We start from the raw sequence: 13,517 nt of genomic DNA, 5'->3' as shown, positions 1-13,517 counted from the left end.
TTTTTTTAAAAAAAGAGAGATTATTTTAAAGGATCCATCAGACTTTCAATTCAAGTGTTATCTTGTTAAGATTCATACCTTACTCCATGTTTATTGATTTTGAATGTATACCCTATTTACTAATACTACCATATAAAGAGAAGAGGCCCCACTGTTTTGTCCATCCTGTTTTTATTTTCATGGATTCTCCCATGTTCTCAAAAATACTTTTTTTTATCCTCTCCATCAAAGCCGTCGTGCCCCTTCAAGCCATCATTAATTCGGATATGACTTTTTCGTACTTCACTTGCTCTTTGAGAAATCCCCAGTCAATTATCCCACAGCAATCTAGAGAAAATTACGTAATTTTGATAGGATATCTATCATTGGAAGCAGTTGATATTAGCCTAGATTAGCATTAAAACTTGATGTAGATAGGATAAGCTAAGAACCTATTCAGAGGACTTGTTTCTAAGCTCCATCGCCTCTGAATTGGAGTAGACAAGATGAGGTGAAATCTTGTTCAGAGGACTCACAGGGAAGCAGTAGATGAGTCCACGAGAGATAAGTATGAAAGCTTGATTTGATAGCCATTGGGGAGGTGGCATGTCCTTCTTTTCATCATCTTAGTTCTCTTCAAATGACGTTCTTGAGTTTAGTGTCAACTTGTCATCCATCACCCCAAGTCTCTCATTCTTTGTTCTCTTGGGTTCCATCTCCCGCTACATCTAGAAAAATTTAGAGATAATTAATTCCCCATCTTTCAAAAGACCGCCCTATAACAAAAAATTCCTGTTGACCGATCTTAAAATCTTCCATCCAATATCTTCCCCAACTTTAATTCCCGGTCCTTTAACTCCTTTCTTTTTTTCCAAAAATACTGAAAATGCCTCCGCCCCTTTTGATCTCCCATTCCTAAAAGAACAAGAAAAAACGCACGGCCGCCGCCGACCATTGCCCATCCCCGCCCAAGCTCCCTCCCGCCGCCGCCGCCGACCCTGGCTCGCCCCTCCCGATCCCCCTCCCGCGGCCTTGCTCCCTCCCGAGCCCCCTCCCACGTTTTGCCCCCGCTCGAGCTCTCTCCCGTGACCGCCGCTAGCCCCGGCTCGCCCCCTCCCACGGCCGTGCCGCCAAGAATGCCCCCGCCGCTTCACGAGCCCCCTCCTTCGGCCGTCGCCAGCCGCGGCCTGCCCTCCTCCTGCGTCCGCCGCGGCACGGTTCCTTTCCGGAGCCGCCGGCCTCGCGGGAGGAAAGGTGTTCTCCGCTAGACAGCCCCGGCTGTTGCCAACGGTGGCCCCGCCCCCTCCCGCGGCCTCCTCCAACGGCCGCCATGGCTCGACCCCCTTCCGGCGCCGCCGGCTCGCGAGAGGAGAAGAAAGAAGGAAGAAGAAGAAGGAAAGAAGAGAAGAAAAAGAAAAGGGAAGAAGAGAAGAAAAGGAAAAGAAAAGAAACAAAGAAAAAAAAAGATAAAAGATAAAAAAAGAAATAAATAAATAAATGCATAAATAAATAAATAAATAAATATAAATGAATAAATAAATTATATATTCTAATGAAATAAAATGATTATAAAAAAAATAAATAAAGCTGCCACGGTCGGGCCCTCTCCCCCGGCCTCCTTCTGCGGCCGCCATGGCCCGCCCCCTTTTGGCGCCGCCGGCTCGCGGGAGGAGAAGAAAGAAGAAAGAAGAAGAAAGGAAGAAGAGAAGAAGAAAAAAAAAGAAAAGAAAAAAAGAAGGAAAGGAAAGAAAAAGAAAAAAAAAGAAAAGAAGAAAATAGAAATAAAAAAGAAAAGAAAAGAAAAAATAGAAGAAAAAAAAAGAAAAAAGATTTAAGTGTGTGTAGATAAGACTTAATTGTGTACAATGCACACAATTAAGTGTTCTCTATACATAATTAAGTCTTCTCCGCACATACTTAACTGTGTGATGCATAGAACACTTAATTGTATGCAGAGAATACTTAAATATGTACAGAGAATATTTAACTTAATTGTGTGATGTATAGAATACTGAACTGTATTGAGAAAAAATTTAAGTGTGTGCAGAGAAGACTTAACTGTGTGTAGAGAAAGAAAGAAAAAGAAAAAGAAAAGAAAAAAAGAAGAGAAGGAAAGAAAAAAAAGAAAGAAAAAGAAGAAAAGGGAAAGAAAAAGAAGAAAAGGAGAAAAAAAGAAGAAGAAAAGGAAAAAGAAAAGAAGAAAAGGAAAGGAAAAGAAAAAAAAGAAAGAAAAAGAAGGAAAAAAAAGAAAAAAAAGAAAGAAAAGGAAAGAAAAAGAAGAAAAAAGAAAGAAAAGGAAAGAAAAAGAAGAAAAGGAAAAGAAAAGAAAAAAAAGAAAAAAAAGAAAAAAAAAGAAAAAAAAGAAAAAAAGGAAAGAAAAAGAAAAGAATGAAAGAAAAGAAACACTTAACTGTGTGCAGAGAATATTTAAGTGTGTGCAGAGAAAAAAAAGAGAAGAAAAGAAATAGAAGAAGAAAAAGAAAAGAAAAAGAAGAAAAGAAAAGAAAAAGGAAGAAAAGGAAAGAAAAAGAAGAAAAAAAAGAAAAAGGAAGAAAAGGAAAGAAAAAGAAGAAAAAGGAAAGAAAAAGAATAAAGGAAAGAAAAAGAAAAAAGGAAAGAAAAAGAAGAAAAGAAAAAGGAATAAAAGGAAGGAAATAGAAGAAAAAAGAAAGAAAAGGAAGAAAAAGGAAGGAAAGAAAAAAAAGATGAAGAAAAAGGAAAGAAAAAGAACACTTAACTGTATGCAGAGAAGATTTAAGTATGTGCATAGAAGACTTAATTGTATGCAGAAAATATTCAACTTAACTGTGTGATGCATAGAACACTTAATTGTGTGCAAAAAAGATTTAAGTATGTGCAGTAAAGACTTAATTGTGTACAGAGAACATTTAACTGTGTGCAGAGAAGATTTTGTGTGTGCAGAGAAGACTTAATTATGTACAGAAAATACTTAACTTAACTGTGTGATGCATAGAACACTTAACTGTGTGTATATAAGATTTAAGTGCGTGCAGAGAAAATTTAATTGTATACAAAAAATACTTAACTGTATGATGCACGTAGTTAAGTGTTCTCTGTACACAATTAAATTTTCTCTATACATACTTAATTGTGTGATGCAGAGAACACTTAACTGTGTGCAGAGAAGGAAAAGAAAAAGAAGAAGAAAAATGAAAGAAAAAGAAAAACAGAAAGAAAAAGCAAATAAGGAAAGAAAAAGAAGAAAAGGAAAAAAAAGAAAAGAAAAAGAAAAAAGAAAAAATGAAAAGAAAAAGAAGAAGATAAAAGAAAAAGGAAGAAAAGGAAAGAAAAAGAAGAAAAAGGAAAGAAAAAGAAGAAAAGGAAAAAAAGAAAAGGAAAAAAAGAAAAGAAAAAAAGAAGAAGAAAAAAGAAAGAAAATGAAGAGAAGGAAAGAAATGTGATGCATAAATAAGCTTGGCACACAGGTAATATATCATGACACACATTTAAGTAAGCTTGGCATACAGTTAATCAATATTTGAATACTTAATCTAGCATGACACATAGTTAAATCTTCTCGGCACACAGTTAAGCAAGATTTAATTGTGTGCTAGACTAGATTAAGTATTCAAATATTGACTAACTGTGTGCTTAGCTTACTTAAATATGTATCATACTATATTACATGTGTACCAAGCTTACTAACCTAGCTGTCACTCAGTGATTATTTTTCTTTTTCTTCCTTTTTCTTTTCTTTTCTTCTTTTTCTTTCCTTCTCTTCTTTTTATTTCCTTTTTCTTCTTTTTTTTCTTCTTTTTCTTTCCCTTTCTTTCTTTTTTTTCTTTTCTTTTTTTCTATTCTTCTCCTCCCTTCTTATTTATTTATTTTTATTTTATTTCATTGAAATATATTTAATTATTATCTTAATTATTTATTTCTTTCTTTATCCATTCATTCGTAGATATAATTATTTGTTTATTTATTTTTTTTTCTTTTCTTCTTTTCTTCCTTTTTATTTTCTTTTTTTCCCTTTTTCTTCTTTTTTTCTTTTCTTTTTTCTTCTCTTCTTCTCCTCCCTTCTTATTTATTTATTTATTATTTTATTTCATTTAAATATATTCAGTTATTATCTTAATTATTTATTTATTTCTTTATTTGTTCATTCATAGATATATTTATATATGCATTTGTTTATTTATTTATTTATTTCTTCTTTCTTCTTTTCTTCTTTTCTTTCCTTTTTCTTCTTTTTTTTCTTTTCTTTTTTTCTTCTCTTCTTCCCCTCCCTTCTTATTTATTTATTATTTTATTTCATTGAAATATATTTAGTTATTATCTTAATTATTTATTTATTTTTTATTCATTCATTCGTAAATATATTTATTTATGCATTTATTTATTTATTTTTTGTTCTTTTGTCTCTTTTTTTCTTTTCTTCTTTTTCTTTCCTTTTTCTTCTTTCTTTCTTTTCTTTTTTCTTCGCTTCTTCTCCTCTGTTCTTCTCCTCCCGCGAGGTCGGCGGCGCCGGAAGGAGGGCAGGCCGTGGCGGCCGTGGGAGGGGGTCGGCCGATGGCCGGCAGCGGTGCGCGGTTGGCGAGCAGAGGCCTCCTCCTCCTCTGGATCCTGCCACGAACCTCTTCTCCGCTCGAGGGGCAGGTCGTGCTCGGGAAAGACATCTCTCCGCCGGATCGGGGCGCAGTCGACGACGGCGTGGTGGATCTCCTTTCCGTATTGATCGTGGCCGGTCGGCGACGGGGTTTTGCCCTTCCTCCACGGATAATCTCGGCTTGGGCTCGGGAGGGGGCGAGCTATGGCCGGCGGTGGAGAGAGAACAGGGGCTTGGGAGAGAGAGGACGCCCCAAAAAAAAACCTAGGCGTGAAGGAGAGAGAATACCCACGAAAAAAAAGGGGGGGAATTGATTGACCTAGCGAGGAGGAGTAAAGGGTATTTTGTCTCCAGATGTAAATCCAAAATCGTAAAGGACTAGAAGTTAAACCACCAGCCAATAGGGACTTTTCCTTAGGTTCTGGTCCAACACGGGACCGCCCATCAATTACCCCAAAAATTTAAGGATGCCAAACCTACTCTCATGTTTCTTGCAAAAACTTCAATACTTATAGATGGATAACCCACAAGAGATCACCCATTGCTCAAAAATTTAAAGTCTCAATTGATGTGATCTCTGGCCGAGCCATTCTAAAGGATGGCTAATTTAGCTGGAACTTTGCATACTTCAACCAGGTTAAAGGCCTGATCTGAAATCTACTAACAATGAAGTGCTATTGATGTGGGCCAATGGGAGTAGAGAGTATTTCACAGTCCATAAGATTGTAGCATCAGAAACTATGTCATGTTGGTTTCATGCATTATATTACGTTACAACCACCATGGCCCACTTCTGCACCTTGTATGTGAATGTATCTATGTTGAAATTTTATAATAGATACGCTATGAAATTTTTATCCTCAATTGTTATAGTTCCAAGTTATTGTATAATTTATCAGGAGGGGGAGGAAAGCTTTTCCGATGCTGTGCTTCTAGATTACTATCTAATAAACTCTCTTTCTTTCTTTTTTTCTTTTTGAGTAGAAATTGTTTGATAGACTTCAGTGTGGTTTTGCCTTGAACTATCATTTTATGCTGCCTGCAAATGGAAATCATGGTTTTCCTAAATGGGACAGGTTCATGGTAGAAGGGTCGTAATGAATATTTAGATGAGTCCAATAACATTTTTGAAATCCAATGGCTTGTTAACAAGTTCTAATATATAGTCCCAAAAACTAGACTATTGGACTTTAGAGAAGATATTATGAGATGATTAAATAGTGAAAAGTAAATCATTGATCAAGTTTCAGTTTAATAACATATTTATTCGGTACGGTAAATTTTCGATAACAATTAGGTTGTTCTTTTTTCTTGTCCTAATATGTTAAAATAAATAACTAATATATAGCTATGGAGTGATGATTAGGAAGTGTGCAATTGTTCTCTATCAATGTAAGATTCATTTGAATAGCTATTCTCCTTATGATGTTAGAACTACAATTAAATCTTTAAATTAGAGAGGCAGGTCTAGAAAACTATATCAATTATTGCTACTCCTCATCACATTATATTATTTATTTCACTTAACTACAAACTCTTTCCCTTAAAACATATTTTGATTGCTTTTCAACTTTTTGTATATTAATTTGCTCAAAAAAACTTATGGTAGACTAATATTAAATGAGGAAACCATTATATAAAATTCTAACAAAAACTCCTCTAACTCAAATGTCAAAGCCAAGTTTGATTTATTATTGAATGGTTGCAAGCCAATGGATGTCCAAGGTAGATTGATTTGTGTAGTTCACATGTTATGATGATCTCCAATAAATCTAATGATGTAAATATTTTTGAACAAATTTAGCAAGATTAAATAGGTTCCAACCTAAACTGAATACTCTTCAGGAGCACAAAGATTGTATGAGGACCCGTACGGGCGTGTGTTTAGTCCCGCAACGATTATTTGCAGGGTAGATCTTGGGTACTTATACATGATCAAGGAATTCAAATAATACCTTCCAGCTAGCCATTTTGGATGAGGTCCTGGGTTGTTACAAATGGTAGCAGTGCAGACCTGGATCATAACTAGGGATGGCAATCGGGTCAGGTCAGGTCATAAACGGGTCGGGTCACATGCAGGTCGGGTCAGAAAATCATAAATCTGAACCCGACCTGTTTATTAAACAAGTCAGAAATTATAACCTAAACCTATCATGTTCAATAAACAGGTAATCCGACCCGACCCATTTAACCTGTTTAATAAACAAATAACCCGACCCGTTTAACTTGTTTAATAAACAGGTAACCTGTTTGCCCAACCCGACCCGATCTATTTAACCTGTTTGCCCAACCCAACCTGTTTAACATGCCCAACCCGACCTGTTTAGACCTATTTAGACCCGTTTAACTTGTTTAAACCTATTTAACCCATTTAACCTATTTAGACCCGTTGAACCTGCCCAACAGTTAAACGGGTTAAACGGTTTAAACGGATCAGATATCTAAAACCCGTATCTGACCAAATTAATAAACAGGTTAGATGGCTCGACCTGTTTACGATCCGAACCTGTTTAGGCCAAATCCAAATCTGTTTATGGCGGGTCAAACATGGATCGGGTTGGCGGGTCGGATCATATTTTGCCATCCCTAGTAATAACCTATGTGGACTAGGGGACACTGTAGCACATATCCATGGGGCAGACCACGGGCCGATCATAGTGTTTGTGATTAGATTTGAATGAATTTGAATTCTTAGTCTAACAAGGGCGTGAGGGCTTAAACGAGAGAAGTATGTGAGGACCTGTACAGGCGTGTGTTTAGTCTCACATCGGTTATTTGCGGATAGATCATGAGTACTTATACAAGATCAAGAAACCTAAATAATATCTTCTGGCTAGCCATATTGGGTGTGGTCCTGATTTGTTACAGATTGGGCATGAAAGAGTACCATTCATCAAGTCTTTTATTTTATTAGATTTTAGATATAATTAGGAGAGCTAAAGAAATTAACTGATATATGATTGAAAATATAAAAAAAAGCATGTCAAAAGTTAAAAAAAAGTACAATGCCAAGATATTCAACTATGGGTATTTTGGAATTGAGCTAATGCCTTTTAATGATTTAAAAACTCGGGACATTGACATTTTTACATAGTTGTTGAGATTTTTTCTTATTCATCGACCAAATGTGATATTTATCTAAGAGCCCCAAAACTAATATTATGCCTTGTTTGCATAATAAGTGCAATCACATGTACTGAGTAGTAGGAAGTCATAGTAAAAAAATACTAAAGCAATACAAAAATCTCATATAAAAGGTTGCATCCATGATGTGCATCATTTTTATTTATCCTCTCACCAATGACATGTATTAGGTCAATGATATAGTTTAATACCTCTTACTAAGCAAAAACTAGATTTGGTACATTTAGAATAGTAAAGAAATAATAAAGCAATCACAGTAAAGAAATACTAAAACAACACTATCAAGTTCCTCCTTCTTTCTGCTGCCTTACCTGAGTCCTTTTAAGGAGAGGTTGTTCTTACTGCAGTCTATACCATCAATCGGGTATATTCTTCCATGATCTCAAATAAGTCACCATATGAGGTTTTTTATGAGAAGGTCCCTGATTACTCTTTTCTAAAATTTTTGGTTGTGTCTATTTTGTTTTGCTTCCATCATATGAGCATTCTAAACTTGAATCACGCTCATGTCTCTGCCGCTTCCTTGGTTATGGTATCGAACATAAATGTTATTGTTGTTATGGTCCTATAGCTAAGCGACTTCGTATATCTCGATATGTTTAATTTTGGGAACACAAAATGTTTACTAGCATCTCTCCGCTCTTCACAGGTCCTCTTTAGTATTCTCCTATCTTTAATAACCCCATTGTTGATCTCTTCCCAGACTCCTTTTCTATTGTAGGTGATGGGAGCTCATCAGGTAATCTCTCAATGTCCAACTCCACTAGGTCTAGATCATCCACTGATTCGATCATCACAACCGGATCATCCGAGCCTATCCTCAATACTACCCTTCGCCGCTCTAGTAGGATAAGATTCACCCCATCTCATCTTAGTGATTACCACTATTTTTATGCTCTTGCTACCCTCTATGAGTCTCGCAATTATCGTGAAGCCAATTTTAATCCTCTTTGGCAGAAGGCCATGTCTGATGAACTCCAAGCCCTTAGTAAAACTTATACATGGGATCTGATTGACTTGCCTCCTAGAAAGATTCAGTATGATGCAAGTGGGTGTATAAGATCAAGACTCGTGCTGACGGTTCAATGAAATGCTATAAGACTCATTTTGTGGCTCGAGGATTCACACAAGAGTATAGTATTGACTATGAGGAGACCTTTGCTCCAGTAGCATGTCTTACCGCTTTTCGTTCTTTACTTGCAGTTGCAGTTGTTAAGCGATGAAAAATGTATCAGATGGATGCTAAGAATGCTTTCCTCAATGGTGATTTAGCTGAGGAAGTATATCTACAGCCTCCTCCAAATTTTGTTCATCCACCTGGGAAAGTCTGTCGTTTTCGTAAGGCTCTCTATAGCCTTAAGCAGTCTCCTTGAGCTTCATTTTTTAAGTTTAGCTCAGTCCTAACTCAGGAGGGTTTTACTTCTAGTGCATATGATTCTACACTGTTTCTTCGCCGATCTGAGATTGGTGTTGTTCATCTCTTGTTACATGTGGATGATATGGTTATTACTGGAGATGTCGTCTCAGGAATTCATGCACTTCAACAATTTTTTGGACAGCATTTTAAGATGAAGGGTTTATGATCCCTCAGCTACTTTCTTGGTTTTGAGATGACATCCAACTCAAATGGATACTATCTTTTTCAGGCTACGTATGCTTCCGAGTTGCTGTCTCATGTTGGGTTGACAGATAGTAAGACTGCGGATAGTCCTCTAAAAATAAATGTTAAGCTTCTTCCCATTGATGGTGAACCATTGACAGATGCGACTTTGTATCGGCAGTTGGTTGGTAGTCTCATCTATATGACCGTTACACGTTTTGATATTTCTTATGCAGTCACTCTGGTTAGTCAGTTTATGCATGCACCACGCACTATACACTATGTAGTAGTCCTACATATCCTCCGGTACGTTAAGGATACATTGTTCCACGACCTTTATTTATTTCTCAACCCACTCACTTTGGATATTCAGGCCTATTCTAATACTGATTGGGCTGGTGACCCTACAGATCGTCGCTCTACCACTCGCTATTATTTCTTGGTTAGTTCTTCTCTTATCTCTTGGAAAAGCAAGAAGCATACAATTATCTTTCGCTCCAATATAGAGGTTGAGTATTGTGCATTGGCATATACTACATCTGAGTTCTTATGACTTCGATGGCTACTACATGACATGGATGTTCCTTTGACTAGCAGTTTCTCTCTTCATTGTGATAATATGAGTGCCATGCAGATTGCTCATAATGATGTGTTTTATGGACGAACGAAGCATATTGAGATAGATTATCACTTCATTCGACATCATATCAGGCAAGGCACTCTTCAGTTGATACATGTTGCTTCTGCGGATCAGCTTGCTGACATTTTTACGAAGGCCTATCTACCGGAGTGTCATCGTGATTTGGGTAGCAAACTCAAGTTGGCATCTTCGCTACCATCTTGAGTTTGAGGAAAAATGTTACCTGTATATAAGCTGTGTATGAGCTGTATACATGAGCTATATATGAGCTATACATAGCCACCTTCAACTATAAAAGGTGGGTTATGACACTGTTTGTAAGTGAATAAAGATCATATCCTTCCCTCCTCTGAGATTCTCTCCTCTCCCTCTATGTCTCTCTCTTCTCTCCCTCTACGTCTCTCCCTCTTCTCCCTCTATGCTTATCAAGTACAATGTGTGATCCTTCCCTCTTTTGAGATTCTCTTCTCTCCCTCTATGTCTCTCCCTTCTCCCCCTCTACGTCTCTCCCTCCTCTCCCTTTATGCTTATTAAGTACAATGTGTGATCCTTCCCTCCTCTGAGATTCTCTTCTCTCCCTTTATGTCTCTCTCTTCTCTCCCTCTACGTCTCTCCCACCTCTCCCTCTATACTTATCACGTACAATGTGTGATGAGCCCTGAGCATCTTTATGGAAAAACATGATTACTTATTTCTGTATGCATATGACTTTTGTCCATTTGTAACATTTTGGTTTGAAGAAGTGCTTCCTAGTTACCTTTGGGTTAGAATGCGAAATTTATTAATAACTTCTATGAGATTGCATCTGACAATGATGATTTAACTTGACAGGCTAGGTTTGCTTAAATTAGAGAAACCGATGCTAAGATAAGTGATACTGCTTTTAGGTATTGGTAAATGCAGAAAATTGCATTGCAAGCAGCATCGAAGAATATTAGGAAAGTTTTTGTTTTGGAGGTACAGAATATTAGGGAGGTTAAGCAGAACTTAATTTTTGTAATCATGACGTAGTCTGCTTATTACTTCTTTATATGCATATTTCCTTAGGAAGGGTAGGTAGCCTTAAGAAAATTAAGGAAAAATGATAAACTCTCTCAAAGTTTCGAATCCTAGTCTAGGACCTTCTATCGGTTGGGTAGAGGGTCTGCACATTATAGGTTCTATACCATACCGGCACTTGGAATGGCATAGCATCTCGATAATTCATTGGGATGCTAGGTTTTTTTTGCTTTTTAATTTTTTCTTCATACTTGTTGTGGTAATGGTTGTTTAGAGGCTTTTTATGGTTTGTTTATGTCATAATTTAAGATTAAGGCAAGTATCGATGTAATAAGCGAGTTCATGGGGCCAATACTAGTAGAATTGAAACCATGTTTCTTTTGTTTGTTTGCTCAGGTGGGAGGAGAAAAGAGAAAAGGGAGAAAGAGTGGAACAGAGGGAGAGAACAGGCAGACCCCCCTTCTATTGCTTAGATCAAGCCTCCTTCAAATCCAAATCTAAATTATAACCCCCACCACATTTTTTTTGGTAATTTCTGAAAATTAAAAAGAAAAACTTGATATTGGTGCGGTAAGCACAACGATTACTTAAAACACATACCTTAATCCCAAATGATGGCATAAACAAACCTTAAAAAGGCTATAAACAACCATTACAAATAACAAATAAGAAGAAAAGAAAAAAAGAAGAGAAAACTGGCATCTTGGTGAATTATTGGGATATTAGTCTGTCCATGCGTTGGTATAATGGATATTAGTTGTCCTGGTCACTATCCTGGTTCATACAAGCTGCTATCAACCAGGACTACTTGATTTTTCATGTATCAGGATCCTCTAACCTTGTTCTCCATGATGGAGAAGTGATAAACGGTTGATATTATCTTTTCTCATTTGGGATGAAGTTTTAAGCCCTATTGGCATTGAAAGAGCACAAGCATGGATTCCTTATCGTTAAAGGACTGGATATAGAATCCTTTGGTGAGATTGGATTTACTTGAGTGGGTTAAATTTTGAGTGCATATCGTTAGGGGGATGGATTTCATCACATTAAGCCTATTAAATGGGCTTTGACTATTCAAAGTGGAATCTTTAGTGGTGAAGATGTCCTAACTATGAAGGCCAACTTAGAATGGTGGCATGAGGGAGAGATTTTGGTGAAAGTACTTGTTTGATGGGTGGTTTTTTTAAGAGGTTTTTGTCAGGTACTTCAGCTTGTGATAGCAATGGATGTGATGAACTGAGAATGGTATGGTTTCATGCCTACTGTTATGAAGGAATGCCATGGACCGAGTGCATGAGGTCTTAAAAATTTAAGAGATGCAGAGAAGAGGTGGATTACAGATCAGGCGACTTTATTCTTTAAAGATGGAAGTGCCTTGTGAAATCAATTTAAAAAGATTCGAGGAATGTTCCTTTTTTATTTTTGCAATTTGATTGAACATACAATGCCTTCAGAAAAAAAACTTCTCTTTGGAAAGTGAGATTTATTTTCCAAAAAGCTTGAGTTGCTATTGGGTTCTTGATACATGAGCGGAGCTAAAGTTTAGGATTATAGGTTGGTTCATCATTTAGTTACTCAGAGCGATACGAATGGAATGTGTTCCCACTTACTGGGAAATTGTGTCATAAGCAAGTTAGGAAGGATTTGCTGGTAGTTCCTTGATTTATTTTGTTCTTGTCTTACTTTGCTCATTAGATCAGTATTGGATGAGAAAATTCAAGGTTCGCTGTACCGGTCGGTACCGAGCGTACCGTACCCGTACCGATGGGTACCGGTATCGGTACACCAATGTCGGTACGATCGGTACCGAGCGTACGGTACCGTACCGACACTCGGTATGCCTATACTAGTGGGCACCGGTACGGGGTTCGGTACCGGTACGGCGAACCTTGGGTGAGATTTTATGAACTTTCAGTTTCCAAAGAGAAAAGCTGTTGATGGTTAAACTTTTTAGTTTTTTTCTATCAATTGTCAAAAGAGTAGATTCTTTTGATATACAACTATGATATTTGTAACATTGGATGGTGAAATTGAGATCTACTCTTTGCTGGAGACAGGAAGACATGTTGATATGATGTCTGAGTTGCATATTTAATGTAATTCCATAGTGCTAAATGAAACTAACATGTTAAAGTTTGTTGTCAAGGAAAAGATACCCATCCAATTATTGATATATATCAGGTGCATTTGCAATGTCTCTAAGGACCTAGCAAACATGCACATGCTGTAGTTTTTGAGTGCTGATATCATCTGTTGATTATTTTGATGATGCTGATCTGGATCAAGGTTTGATGTTTTAGCCGAATAAGGTCTGTTTCGGCAGATACTGGTTCAAAGTTGAATGAAACTGATATTTTTTTTCTATCTTCTTTGTTTTAACAGGTATATATGCTTGATACTTTTCTAAAATATTTCTAAATTTTGTTGAATTATTCAATATCATATTGATCTGATGGTCTAATGATCTAATTTCTATTATTTTTGTCTATGCTTTGTTATTATAGCGTGCAAGATGCAATCTTAATGTCGGTCTTTACTAGTTAGAAAGCAGTGTGTGTTCCTGTGCTTCTTTTTATATTTAATTAATT

The sequence above is a fragment of the Phoenix dactylifera genome, chromosome 14 (genome assembly GCF_051530095.1).
Source record: "Phoenix dactylifera cultivar Ajwa chromosome 14, Ajwa_hap1_PhDact_Kaust_v1.1, whole genome shotgun sequence".
Classification (NCBI taxonomy): Eukaryota; Viridiplantae; Streptophyta; class Magnoliopsida; order Arecales; family Arecaceae; genus Phoenix; species Phoenix dactylifera.
Note: the sequence above shows the minus strand (reverse complement) of the source record.